Source organism: Camellia sinensis, chromosome 2, assembly GCF_055761805.1.
Source record: "Camellia sinensis isolate YWXY chromosome 2, ASM5576180v1, whole genome shotgun sequence".
NCBI lineage: Eukaryota > Viridiplantae > Streptophyta > Magnoliopsida > Ericales > Theaceae > Camellia > Camellia sinensis.
Window position 1 is genome coordinate 164,485,515 of NC_138962.1, and position 14,199 is coordinate 164,499,713.

Here is a 14,199-nt window from a genome sequence, read left to right on the forward strand (position 1 = left end):
TGATCTATATGTCCAAGTGGGTAGTTGAGATCAAGTATGATTTAATTATGGAAAGAATGGGTTGTGCATGTGTAATTGGAAATGGTGATGTTAATTACATTTTTGATGCATGTTGTGATGTTATTGAACCATTATAGTACACTAAATTTGCTTAGTTTGAGCCTTACCATAAGTGTATCAAGGGAGGGTTTTTGCTGAATTTCAGACAGAAATTGTGCATAATCGCCGCACGTACGGGAACCCCAGCCGTACGTTCGGGAAATGGTGAAAATTTGGGACTTTAACTACTGCTTAAAAGGCACGTGTGGGCTTCCCAGCCGCACGTGCGGGACCAACCGCCGCATGTGCGGGGCTCACCGCCGCACGTGTGGCCCAAGCTGAAAAAATGTTGTTTGCTCCATTTGATCTGTTTGACCCTCTAGGGTGGTTAAAAATAGCATTTGAAATCTTTAAAATGCTTCTTAATTTACTGGAAGTTATCGAATGAAATGTGAAGTTAGGAAAAGAATTGGAATAACTTGTGAGATATGTATGTGTGCAGGACACACTCCGGGAGGGACTATTACTCCGCCACAACACTGTGAGTAGTACTACTGTAATCGTACGTTTACTACCGTTAATGATTCTTATTATTAACGCTCTGCTCTTTACAAGTAATTACGTTAATGTTTATGTTGTTTGGAAATCGGTGAGAACGTTGAAAGACTTTGTGTACATCGGCATGACTCTGGAACTACTTTGCATTCTGGTTACGGTTAATAGATAGCATTAATGTGCTACAACCTATAAGTTACTTATGACTCTGTATAAGAATTACATACGAATTATTACTACTGTGCAATTGATTGACGAGAAGGAATTGTGAATGTAAACCCCGCTTACGAAAACATGATATTTTGAATGTCCTATTATGGACTCCCATAATCTGGTTGATTCGACGCATGTTTTATGACATAGATATCTGCCTAGAAGGGATTATTGAAATGAATAATCGGATAGAACCATGGGTTGCCTTATACGTCAAAGAATTGAATATCAACGACATTGTTATATGACCATGTTATGGTGTGAATTGGTCTGTTCTCATGAATAGTACTGTAATGACGCATGTACTTCTGTAAACAATTATTATTAATGCTCTATTATACGTAAGACAACTGTGTTAATCTGTAACATACGCTTCACTTATAGCTAATGATTGCCATTGGCATTCTGTTATTGCATCTTAATTATGTAACTAAGTGAATGATTCAAAGAATGTAAGTAAATGATGGAAAGGATGTGGATACTTTTATATGACTCTGGAACTCTATAAGATTCTGGCACTAACTTGCTCTGATGATATATGGGCCTATGGCCAATCTGTATTTTCTAGTATGAAACAAAGTGCTGTACGGAACTAAGTGCTACAATGTGAGTCACCTCTAGAATCCGTGCGAGACACCTTGAGTTCATACATTCTAATAAGGGCTGTATGCCATTCTGATAAGGGCCGAATGCCATTCTGATAAGGGCTTAATGTCGTTCTGTTTAAGGGCTCAATGCCAATCTGTTCAAGAGCTTAAAGCCATCATGTTTAAAGGTTGGGCCTAAGGCCATTCTAAAACTAGTACAAAATCAAATTAACCACATGATCTCTGCATTTATACGCGCCTTGATATGTATCATGTTTTAAGTTGAGCATCGAATTGTTTAAGTATTATTATTCACCGAACCTGGCTCACACTGTGTTTTGTCTGATTCTGTAGGCGATCCATCTGGAGGTCAGTTTTAACCTGGATGCTTGTCTCTCTTTTGTCAGCCTCAGGGGGTCCAGGCACTTAAACGAAGCCCGTGCATTTTTATGAAGCTTTGCTAAGCTTTCAACTTTGTGTTTTAATTGTCTATCTAAAGTTGTAATGCGTATAACTTCTTCCTTCCCCCAATGTTTTGTTATATGCCCAATTATGGGGCTGGGTCTGTAATTATACATGTATGCATAACTAATTTCTTAGATGCACGTTACTATGCGTCTATCTATCTGATGCAAAGTTTGTGATCCTGGCATGATAGTTATCGCTCGATGGATGTAGTTTTATGTTATTGTACGTTGTTAAATGCTTCCGTTCAGGCCCCGTATGTAATGTATTTCAGGTTAAGTGTCCGTTTATGAGTAGGTCATGCCCAAACTTTTAGGGGCGAGTTTGGGGTGTGGCAGCAAGGCTACACATGCAACATATAATTACGAACCTATCAATTTAACAATTACTTTTCAATTCGGCATAGCCATCGATATTGCACCATGTAGACACCCCATTTTTGATGGCCCTTAAGACTTGGGCGTCACTGATTAATCACTCAATGATGAATGTATACGCTTTTCAAATGCTCGATTGCCTTAGCAGGAAACCTCAGTTTACAATCCTTGTGCTTTTTTTTGGACCAAAACAATGGTTTTTCAAGCCTAGGCATCCATGGACCTGCAAACCCACTAGTGTGGCCTGCCGCCACTATTTGTGGCTGGCTAGCCTCTAGTGCAAAAAATCAGATATTTTTTGCTAGCTATCTCCATGGATGCATGCACCATTCTAGTTGTGTTTGTATAGATATTTTTGAGGGTCTCTCATATATTTCTATATATAGATTATCCTCTTTTTTGTTATAGAGGTTAAAAAAAATATATTTTGAATTTAGAAAATTTTGGAGAGCAAAATTTTGAAAAATTTCTCTCTCTCTCTCTCTCTCTCTTACAACTTACATAACCTTTGCTTAGACACTCTAAACCAAGCCTAGAGAGTTCCTTTTTGAGGTGATTTAAGCTTGCATTTTAGCTCTTGAGGCACTTGAGAGTGTGAGATAGTGGTTTGGAAATTCAAGGGATCATTCCTCTTCAAGAGGTATACATTCTAGTTCTTTTATACCATCTTCTTCTCATCTTTTCTTACTATTTTTGAGATTTTATTACTTGTGTTTTTGGGCTGAAACTTGTGATTTAAGGCCATTAAAGGTAGAGGGGTTGACAACCCTTCTTTGAACCTTGCTTCTAAGGCCTTTGCGCTTGTGTTTCCCATCTTCTCATCAACTTTTTTTGAGCTTTTTACCACTAATTTTCAGAGGTTTTTCAAAGGCAAAAATCATGTTTTGAAGTCCCAAAAGTGGAGGGGTTAGTCTCCTCTTCTTGTGCTTGTGTGCTAGTTTTAATTCCTCAATATTTTAGCTTATTGTAATTTCAGCACTTCTTTTGACTGTTTTAGGACTGTTTTTATGAGTTAGCTTCATTCATGCTTTGCATAGTATGCTTGTAGTGCAATAGTCCTCATAGGCTTGGTGGTTTAGGTTTTAGCCACCAACCTATTTGAGTTGATAGTATTTATTTCTTATTTTCCATACTTGTGTTCACCTCTAAGCATCTCTGCAACCTCTCCTCTTTCTTGGCTTTTTCTCTTTGTTTTGAGAGTTGCTCCAAAAGGAGTGTTGTTTAAGCTTAAAGGGGTGGTATTCTGCGTAGTGGTTTATATAGTGATCCTGGTTTTACCCTGACCTTTACTGGGTTCCAGACTCGAATTCCGTGAGTGTATAATGTTGTCTATGTCTTGTTTCCTCTCTTTAGTTCTTTGAATTTGAGTTTTAGGACTTGTTGGGCGAGGTTGGAACAGGTTGGTTGTTTTTTGGTACAAATGGTTGTTGCACAGATTTTGGCTTCTTCGCTTGAGCGAGGTTTCTTGTGCTCGAGCGAGCTCTGTGAAAATGTTTCTTCGCTCGAGCGAGCACTCTTGCGCTCGAGCGTACGTCTGCGTCTCTGTAAGACCTGAAGGTTAGTGGTTTTCGCTCGAGTGAGCTTTTCTTTGCTCGAGCATGCTTCTGCATTGCAGACCTGAAGTTTTGTATTGTTCGCTCGAGCGAGCATTCCTTCGCTCGAGCGAGCCTGTGTATATCAATTCGCAGCAATGATGTTTTACATCACTTTTTGATTCCCTTTCTTTCCCAAAACCCTAATCCGGCTGTCTCTCTCTCTCTAAAACTCACATTCTCTGTAAGATTTCATCTAGATCCATTGTGTTCTTGACCCTAATGTCTTTGAGAATAAGGTAGAGGGCTTCAAGAGCTTCATTTTGATCCAAGAAAAAATTGGTTTCGTCATCTTTGGAGTTTCACCTTGTTGCTTGGGTTTTCTACAATTGACGTAGGGATTTTCTATACTCTAATATGGTTTTTAGCTTAGTTATTTGCTATTGTGTATAGATGATGAGATTTGGTTGTGGTTTGGACAAATCTAAGATTTGGGTCTTATATGAAAAGAGAGGTCTAAGATAAATGATGTATGGAGTTGAATATAAGATCTTGGTGTACCAAAATAGTTGATTTTGGGTGGTTGAGTCAATTTTGGAAAAAAAGGGATTTTTGCCCTAATTTGATAAAATGATTATTTTGTATAAATAATTGGAATTAACATTGAATATGTTAAATTGGATGGTTATTGATATAGATGGTGATATTGGATATGTATTATCTCACCTATGGAAGTTTTGAATAAACTATTTCTTTTGAGATTGAACATCTCTTCAGAAATAATTGTATTGGGCTATCGGTGGAGGATAGCTATGATTGTTGTAGAAATTGTATGAGGATTAGGCGACTTGATGCTAATCTATTGTTGGTATCATTAAATATGACCATGTTGTAAATACATTGTATACGTATGTTTATTAGGAGGAGAATGGGGATGTACTCCATATATGATCATGTTATAAATACATTGTATATGTATGTTTATTGGGAGAAGAAAGGGGATGTACTCCATATATGATTATGTTTATAAATACATTGCACATGTATATTTGTTTGGGAGGAGAAAGGGGATGGACTCCATCTAAAGCAAGTTGGCCGGAGTGTCCTGGGTGAAAAGCCCAAAATATTATATATAAATGGGTGCCGATTCCTTCGGACGAAATATCCGTAAAATGACAAAGTTTGAAGTGTTTATGTGTGTTTTGCATAAATGGAAAACCATTGAGTTGTAGTCTTATTTTGGTTGTTGAAAGATGATGAATTTAACTTATGAATTGAGTAGTATATATGAACTGAAAATGAATTGAAGGAAAATGGAATAAGATTGGTCTTAGTGACATATGAATATGCAGGCTTGTGGATGCTTCCATATCGGTATTGTTTATGTACGTTGTATTTATACCTTTGCTAAACCTCATAAATTGTGTTAGATTATTTATATTGGGCTGTTGGCTCACCCTATACGGGAATATCATTTTCAGGTGCAGGTGAGATGTTTCCTCCAAGGCAATAGCATGGGTGGACTTTCAGGAAGCAAGGGCTTCTTATTTATGCCTTATGTGTGTATGTTTGTTATTTGTAAAGCCGAGGGCTTAAGATGTAATGAGCGAGACTTAATTTGTGTAACCAAGCAATGACTTGGAAAGGTGTAAGCCTACATGACATTTAACTGGTTGTTTAACAGTGAACTCTGATGTATGAAAGTATGTTGTTTCTCATATTTATTCCGCGTATGAGTTATCTTTATTGTATTATTTTGGGGGCGTTACAGTTTAATTCCTTTGGGGGCTTATTACCAACAGCATGATCTCCCTCTCATGCCTAAAACAACATTTGGTTTGGCAGTTCTCTCCATTAGTGGACCTTAATCTTCATTATTGGACTTAAGTGACTAAGGAATGGAAAGTAATTAAAATGGAGTAATTAATTGGAGTTGAAATGAAGCAAGATAATAAAATGATTTGGTGTTCAATCAGACGTTAATTGAACACATGGAGACTTGATTCATTTCATACTTGTTAGTGATGAAATGGTTCAAGTTTCCAAGGTCAACCACTTGTAGACACCCAATTTTTGACCGACCTTAAGACTCGGACATCATCGACTGAGCGCTCGGTGATAGTGCATATTGTGCTCATTCTGAGGTTACAGAGTCTCGACTGAGAGCCTTACCTCCAGACTTCGGGACTCTTTTGTGCTTTGCCTCGGTTTGCGAACCAGGTCCTGTTTTCTCTCGAAGGGAGGGAGAGGTCTTGTAGACCATCTCTCAATGGCCATAGGCTACGTTTTATGGTCGTAAGCCATTGTTCCCGTTTGGAGACCAATTTTTGATTTTCAGAGCCGTCGGTCGTGTGCCTCGGTTCGGGACCACTTAACCACCTCTGTTTGTTCCGGTTTTTGGAACACACCTTGTTTCCTCTCCTTAGAGCGACACTGTGGCCCAGGAGACCACCTTTGTGGTCGCACGCCACTTTCGATGCTTAACAGTCAGTTTTCGGGGCACCCGGCCTCGCGTTTTGGCCCCCGAACCCTTGTTTTGCATCTGCCTTGGTTCATTTTTGGCATGGACCCCTTTTTCATTGTTTGGAAGGTGGTACTAGGGTGGGAGATCACCTTTTCTTCTTGGAGACCACTTTTCCCCGCCAGCCGATTTTTCTTGTCAAGTAAGTGGTCTCCCTCACTTTTGAGCCACAATTTATGGTCTCCCATACCACCATTGAGTTGCATTCACCTGGGAGACCACCAATATGGGTAGGCCGACCACCTTTTCAACTCGAACCTTTTGACCCCTGGTCGGCCGACTAGGGCAAGTGGTTGGCCGACCACTTGAACTGGTCGGCCAGCCTTCTATTTTTTTGTCTTTTTGAGTGCTATCTAGCTGTGCCAGCTGGGAGGCATTTGCCCCATCCTCCGTGGATTGACCCTCTTGTTTTGGCTTCTTAAAGAAGCTTGGTCCCTTTTGCTTAGCTTCTAAGAGAAGCTTGATCTTTTGTTGAGTTTCTTGAGGAAGCTTGACCCCTTTGGTCTAGCTTCCTCAAGAAGCTTGACCCTTTTGGTTTAGCTTCCTTAAGAAGCTTGGCCCCTTTGTTCCAAGCTTCTAAGAGAAGCCTTGGACCTCTTCTTCTAAAAGAGGGACCCTCATCTCCACTTGCAAGGGTTGAAAAATTTTGGCTAAGGCATATACATACACCTCTCTCTATCTCTCTCCATCCAAGCTCCAAAGTTCCATTGTTCTTGCACCCTTGCACTGCACCTCCTATCCTAACACCTCCACCATCACTCTAAGCACCTTGGAGCTGGTTTTCAGAGGTTGAAGGCTTACTATTTTGGTCCAGAAGGTGCTGGCTCTTTTGACTACAAGGGTGACTCTCATTTTTCCCCTTTTTAGCATTGTTTTGCTTCATATTTTAGCCTAGTTTGCAAGCATATTTGGGCTTTGTCATAAACTGAAAAAAGTCTTGTTTTGAGCTTCTAAACATGTTTGTTTCAGGCCATTTTTCTGTTGGGGGTCATCTACCCCCTTGCATGCTTCATTTCCTATTGTTTTGAGCTATGCATTAGAGCATTTGTGTTAGCCTTGGTTTGACCTTTTAGCCATTGAAATCTAGTAGATTTTCAGTGGCTAACATGTGTTTTTGAGCCTTAAAATCAGAGAGGGGTGACCCTCTCACCCCTTGTTTTGTTTACTAACTTTGTTGGCCTTACAAAAAAGCCCCTATTTGCATGTTTCAAAGCCATGTTTCAGGCCACTTTTTGTGAGTTTTGTGACCTGCATAAGCTCTGTCCAGAGCCCTTTTTACCATGTTGAATGTCTATTATGCATGTGTAGAGTAATCCTCTTCAAGGCCTTCCAAAGGGGCCTTTACTTGCATGCTTCCTAGACTCATTTCAGGCCCTTTTTAGTGAGTTTTAGGGACCTCATAACCTCTGTCCAAAGGTAGTTTTTCCATTTTGTGTGTCCGTCATACATGTGTAGAACAACCCTCTCATTGGCCTTTCAAAGGAACACTTCATTCTAACATGTGTTGACTAAGTTTCAGTGGGTTTTTGGTCATATTTTGACATGCCATGTTTCTATTTTTGGCTGGTTTGGTGGCCCCTCATGTGCTTCATATACATGTAGTGTAAACCATGCTTACTAGCCTATGTTGGCCCTTCATGTTAGCACTTTTTGGCCATGCTTTAAACTGATTTTGTGCATGTTTTGGACTGCCTTAACTCTGTTTTCAGGTCTCATGGTCGAATGATGCTTGTTTTGCATGCTTGTAGTTCAATATCCATGCCTAGGTTTGAGATTTGAGGTCTATTGCATGCATATGCTGAGGTGTTTTCATGCTTTGGGGTCATTATACATCATATTTCAGAGCTTATATGAATGCCATATTCCCATGATTTCCACTCTTTAAACGTGTTTGAGAGTTGTTCATAAATGCCTCGTTTTCGGACCATTGCATGAGCTTCGTTTCTTTGCATGTTGAGTCATCATTTCGGGCCATTTCCCACTATCTTGGACCTGCCTAGGGTCTTTTTGGGGTTGGTTTTACCATTTGTGCATTGCTTTGTGTACCTCTAGTGTAACGCACTTCACTAGTTTCGGTATTCGGGCCATTTAGCATGCATCGTGTGAAGTGTTTGCATGATTCGGGACCATTGTGTATCATATTTCAGAGCTGGATCATGTGCCATTCTATGCCATATTTCATCCTTTGCCATGCTTTGTTAGAGTTTCATGTTGTGCCTTAGGATCGGTCCTTTGCATCCGTGCATGTTTGCATGTATTTTGGTTGTCTCATTTTCATCATTTGGCCACTGATTTGAGTGTGGCTGAGGTCCACTCATATTGGTTTAAGTCCACCTTGCATTGTGTATGCCATTTGGTTCATGTTGTTGCATGTTTGACCATCGCATTGTGTATGCTTTGATTATGTCTTTGTGTATGTCCATCTTCGTATGTGTGTATTGTGTATGCCATATAGCTCATGTGCATTGTGTATGCCATTTTAGTCCATAGCATTGCGTATGCTAGGTTGCATGTGTGCATATCATCCCTCGCATGCCAATATGATTAGGTTGCATTGCATTTAGGGTTGTATGTTAGTTGCATTGTGTATGCCATCTAATTGCATTGTGTTTAGAGTAGGGTTAGTCCAAACACGGAAAACGAGGGACGTTTCGTACTCAAAGTGACGAAATGTGTCTCAATTTCCGGTCGCCGACACTCTTGACTATCGATGATAGAGTTGTTGGCTTTAGATGCTTATATGTGCATTTATGTCCCATTGAGTCGTGCAATTCGACTCCTCGACCATCATGCATCGAGATGCGTGATTTGTGGCACGATGATCGAGGACTACACTCCCTTGAGCTTGTGCAAGGACGGGGAGAGTGGTCATGCACACATTTGTTGAAAATACATTGCCTTTTCTCTCTCTTACCTTTGTTGCAGAAAAACCAGAAACCAGAGGTGGAAACTGGTCAGCCGACCAGATTTTCTGGCAGGCCGACCACCCTCTTGGGTCTCCACCATAAAGGGCGGTCGGCAAGTGGTCTCCCATGCTAATAACTGGTCGGTGGCCTTCCCAAGGTGGAGTTTCAGCCTTTTGGAGCTTTGTGCAAGTTTCTGAGATCAATTGCAAACAAAGGCGAGGCAAGGCGTCGCGATGGAATTTCCCGACAAGGCAACCCGAGTATGCATGCATCCTTTATCATTCGGAACAGAGCTGAGGCAGTCCATTGCACGTAGCATAGCATGCTAGTTTACTTTGCTTACCTAATTCATTTGTTAAGTAATTAGTATTGTGTAATAATTCGTTATTTATTTTAGTTGTGTAATATTCTTTCAGACCCTCCAAAAGAGGGCCAATTGTTGTAATAAGTGTGCGTGTGTGTGATGTATGTCTTCCAACCCCACGTCTTTCTCCTTTTTATTTGCTAGCTTATGATGGTTAGTTTAGGGCATGTTTCAATTAGTATACTTATGATAGCATGTTTGCATTCATTCATCTATCTTGCATGCACCGGGCTCGGCGCATCATACTAACTGCATTGTATTTCAATTCTGAGTTGAATACTTGTTAGTTGTAGCATTTCACATGCCATCTTTAGAATAGCCAAGCCTATTGTAGTTGCATTCCTGCATGTGTTGCATTAGGCATTTCAGCATAGTTAGGATCATGCATGGATTTCTAACATAGCTTCTGTTTTGGCTTGGAGTACTCGGTAAGTGTTTATGCTTTAGCATCCTTGCATGTGTGTGAGTGACTGCCATGATAGCATGCTTAGAATGAGGCTATGTGCTTATGTGATATACCTGCCTGAATGCCTGTGGGTGAAGGTTGGATTATCTGAATTGGAATAATGCATTGACTGTGAGTTTTAAGCCCACTTGAGAGTGGCAAACCATCACGTTTTCTAAAGCCCACCCGAGGGTGGCAAATCCACGTCTTAGCCTACTTGCGAGTAGCACCATCAAACCATTTTCAAAATAAACAAACATGAGATGTGTTGTTCCAATTCAGGCGATCTAGTCTATACTTGTATGTTGTGCACATCACGTAGTAAATCTAGGCTAATAACTGGAATAAGAATGCATAATATTTTCAAAACTCGATATCATGGTTAGTAGAGGCCGATCTTTGATCGCGCGAGCAGGGGTGCTCATAAAGTGACCTTCCCCAATCGTACCCAAGTTCCTGAGCCGAGGCAACTTTGGTGATGACGGACACGTGGCCTTCGGCACGAGTTAGGGTTTCCTAAATCCCCCCAAAATAAAATATTTAGGTGGCGACTCTGTATCTGGCAAAGCAGTCCATGTTTGGCACTTCTTTCTAAAAATCTGTTTTCCAAAACGATTTGCCAGATTTGGACTCTTTGATGATTCATCGGTCTTGCATTGCACTCTGCGAGATTAGATACAAGATTGTGACTTTTGAGTCCGAACTGTAGTGAGCCCAACGAACAAAACGGGATTTCCCTCCCAGGACGTTCGGGGACGTCTACACCACTTCCCTTGATCAATCCATGATAGGGAGGAGGTTTTGAGAGTCTTTTATTGTACATTTATCCAAATTGTATCCCTTGGTTCATAAGTCATCTTGCAATGAAATTGGGCCAATTAATGGCTTGCGAATCAAGCCTACCCTTCCTTTGAGCTATTTGATGATAAGGAGAGGTAGGGTGGACAAACATCCCCTGAGAATACTCTGGTTTGTGCTCTATTTGTTCTCTGTTGCTGCAGGAAAGAACCAACATTTGTGGCCGGCAGGCCACTTTTACTTGCAGCAGGCCACTACTTCTGGGTTTCCAGACACTTTTTCCAGCTAGTTAATGTCCCTTTTCCAGCAGAGCAGAGCAATGGCTGAGGTGGAAAAATAGTGCGATTTTCTAACTGTGCCACAGAAGCATTCCGGTAGCAAAACGGGGGCTTTTTCAGGTGGAAATCCACATCCATGCATGAACCATCCCTCGATTCTCAAGATCTGTTGAAATGATGTTGTAATATTAGTATATTATACTTAGAGTAGCGGTTATACTTAATTAATTAGCTAAAGTAATTAGTTAATTTATGGTGTTGTAATAATTAGTTAGGATAGTTAATTTACTTCATTTGATTCGTAATAGTTAATTAATTTGTAGTAATTAGCTAGGACATTCATTCAGACCCTCCCGCGCGAGGGCAAACATGTAATAATGTGTATGTCTTCCAACCCCACGTCTTTCTCCCTTTTATTTACTTGCTCATAATGGGTAGTTTAGAACATCATGTTTCTTTTAGCATTTCCCATGTTTACATTCACTTGTCTTGCATGAATCAAGGCTCGGTTCATCATTCTAACAAGCATTGTAGTTTACATACTTCGTTGAAAACATGTTAAAACGCATGCTATCAAATTGATTCACATGGTATATTAGTAGCCGAGCCTATTAATTGCATCTTGCATCTTGTATGTGTTGCATTAATCATGTTGCATTAATTAGAGGCATGCATGTTTTCTAATTATTTTGCTTGTTTTGGCTTGCCTCGGAGTACTAGGTGAGCATTTTATTTGCTTTAGCGTATTGCATAAGTGTGATTGTTGCCATGTCAAGCATGATTATTGTGAGGCTAATTGCATTAATCACGTTGCATTAATTAGAGGCATGCATGTTTTCTAATTATTTTGCTTGTTTTGGCTCGCCTTGGAGTACTAGGTGAGCATTTTATTTGCTTGAGCATATTGGATAAGTGTGATTGTTGCCATGTCAAGCATGATTACTATGAGGCTAATTACGTAAGTGATAAATTGTTTGAATGCCTATGGATGGAGGCTAATTGCTTAAACTAGAATAGTTTGATCGAAGTACATATGAGATTACCTTTTCAAGTGATACATGTTCGGAACTTTTTCAAAAACAAACTTGAAATCAAATGTTCCAATTTTTTGCAAATTAGTTTATACTTGTGTACAACACATAGTAAAGTTAGTCTAATAATGAAAACAAGAGCATATAATGTAAATAAGAATCACATCATGATTAGTAGAGGTCGATCTTTAATCGGGCGAGCGGGGGTGCTCAATTCATGACCTTCCCCTCTCATACCGAAGTTCCCAAGCTGAGACAACCTTGGTGATGACGGATAAGTGGCCTTTGGCATGAGTCTCAAGTTTCCTAAATTTCCCAAAACAAAAATTTAGGTGGTGACTTTGTATCTGGAAAAACAGTCCATTTTTGTCATTTTTGATTCAAAATTGATTTTCCAAAAGATTTGCCGGATTTGGACTATTTTGGGTTTATCTATTTCACATTGCACTTATGAGATCAGATTTAGAACCACGGGAGTTCGAACTGTACGGCTAGTCATATCTGAAAGGAGCACGAAAAGTCGAGTTACACACCAGTCCTCCAAGAGCAGCCTCGCGTGTTAAGTGAACAGCCAAGTGAACCATCACATCAAAGAAGGCTGGAGGAAAGATCTTTTCAAGCTTGCATAATATGTGTAATATGCGTTCCTCTAATTTCTTAAGTTCATTACAACGCAGTGTCCTTGAGCACAAATCCTGGAAAAAGCTACCTAACTCAAATAGTGTTTTACTAATCTCTTTGTCTACGTAACCAAGCATCCCAATTAGAAGAATCCGTTGTATGAGTACATGGTAGTCATGACTTTTCAAGCCTGTTAATTTACCATTTCTTGCATTCACTGATCTTGATATGTTTGCAGCATAGCCATCTGGATACTTCACTGATTTCAAGAATTCAAAGAAATCCTCTCTCTCTTCAGGGGTCAATGAAAAGATTTCCCTAGGTTTGACATAAGTTCCATCAGGGCGACGTGTTAACCACAACTCTTTCCTTATACCCATATCTTCCAAGTCCATCCATGCTTTGTCGATGTCCTTGTTCTTTCCATCAATGCCTGACATAGTTCCAATGGTATTTTCACTAAAATTCTTCTTGACGTGCATGACATCAATCTTGTGTCGAAGCTTCCATTTCTTCCAATATGGTAACTCATACAAGATGCTTACCTTTGTCCAATTTGGTGTCTGAAGGAGTCTTTTCTTGTTTCTTGGATGCTTCCCATATGTGACACCTATCACTCTGTCCAATTGCTCTAATATCTTTTCCACTGGTAACTCTAAAGATCTCTTTCGCTTCTCATGCTTACCATTGTAAGCCTTACTCTTTCGCCTTTCGGGGGTGGTTTTAAAGCAAGTAGCATCGATGGTTAGTGTATGCAGTCTTACCTTTCAAAGATTGAAAATATGATTTATCATTGCAAGTGTAGCAAGAATAATGACCCTTTGTTCTCTACCCAAATACGTCACCAAATGCAGGCCAATCATGTATAGTCCACATCAAAGCTGCACGAATCTAGAAAGACTCACCAGTTAAGGCATCATAAGATAATGCACCATTTTTCCACAACTCATTCAACTCATCCACCAGAGGTCTTATGTAGGCATCAATATTGATCCCTGGTTGTGATTCTCCAGGAATAAGTAATGACATCATAAGAAAGGGATCTTTCATAACCAACCAAGGTGGCAAGTTATAAGGAATGAGTACTACAAGCCACAAACTATATGAGTTGCTCATGTTCCCGAAAGGATTGAACCCATCAACAGCCAACCCTAGCCTCACATTTCGAGTCTCCAAGGCAAACTAAGGATATTGCGTATCAAATTCCTTCCACTCATCACTATCGGTGGAATGCCTCAATACTCCGTCATCTACATGTTTGTCCTTGAGCCATCTCATGTCCTCAGCAGTCTTCCTTGACATGTACAATCTTTTCAACCTTGGTGTCAATGGGAAGTACTGCAACACCTTATGGGGAATCTTCTTACCCCTGCCACGATTGATTTTGTATCTGGATGCCTTACATTTTGGACATTTATCCAACCTTGCATTTTCCTTCCAAAAGAGTACACAATCATTTATACAAGC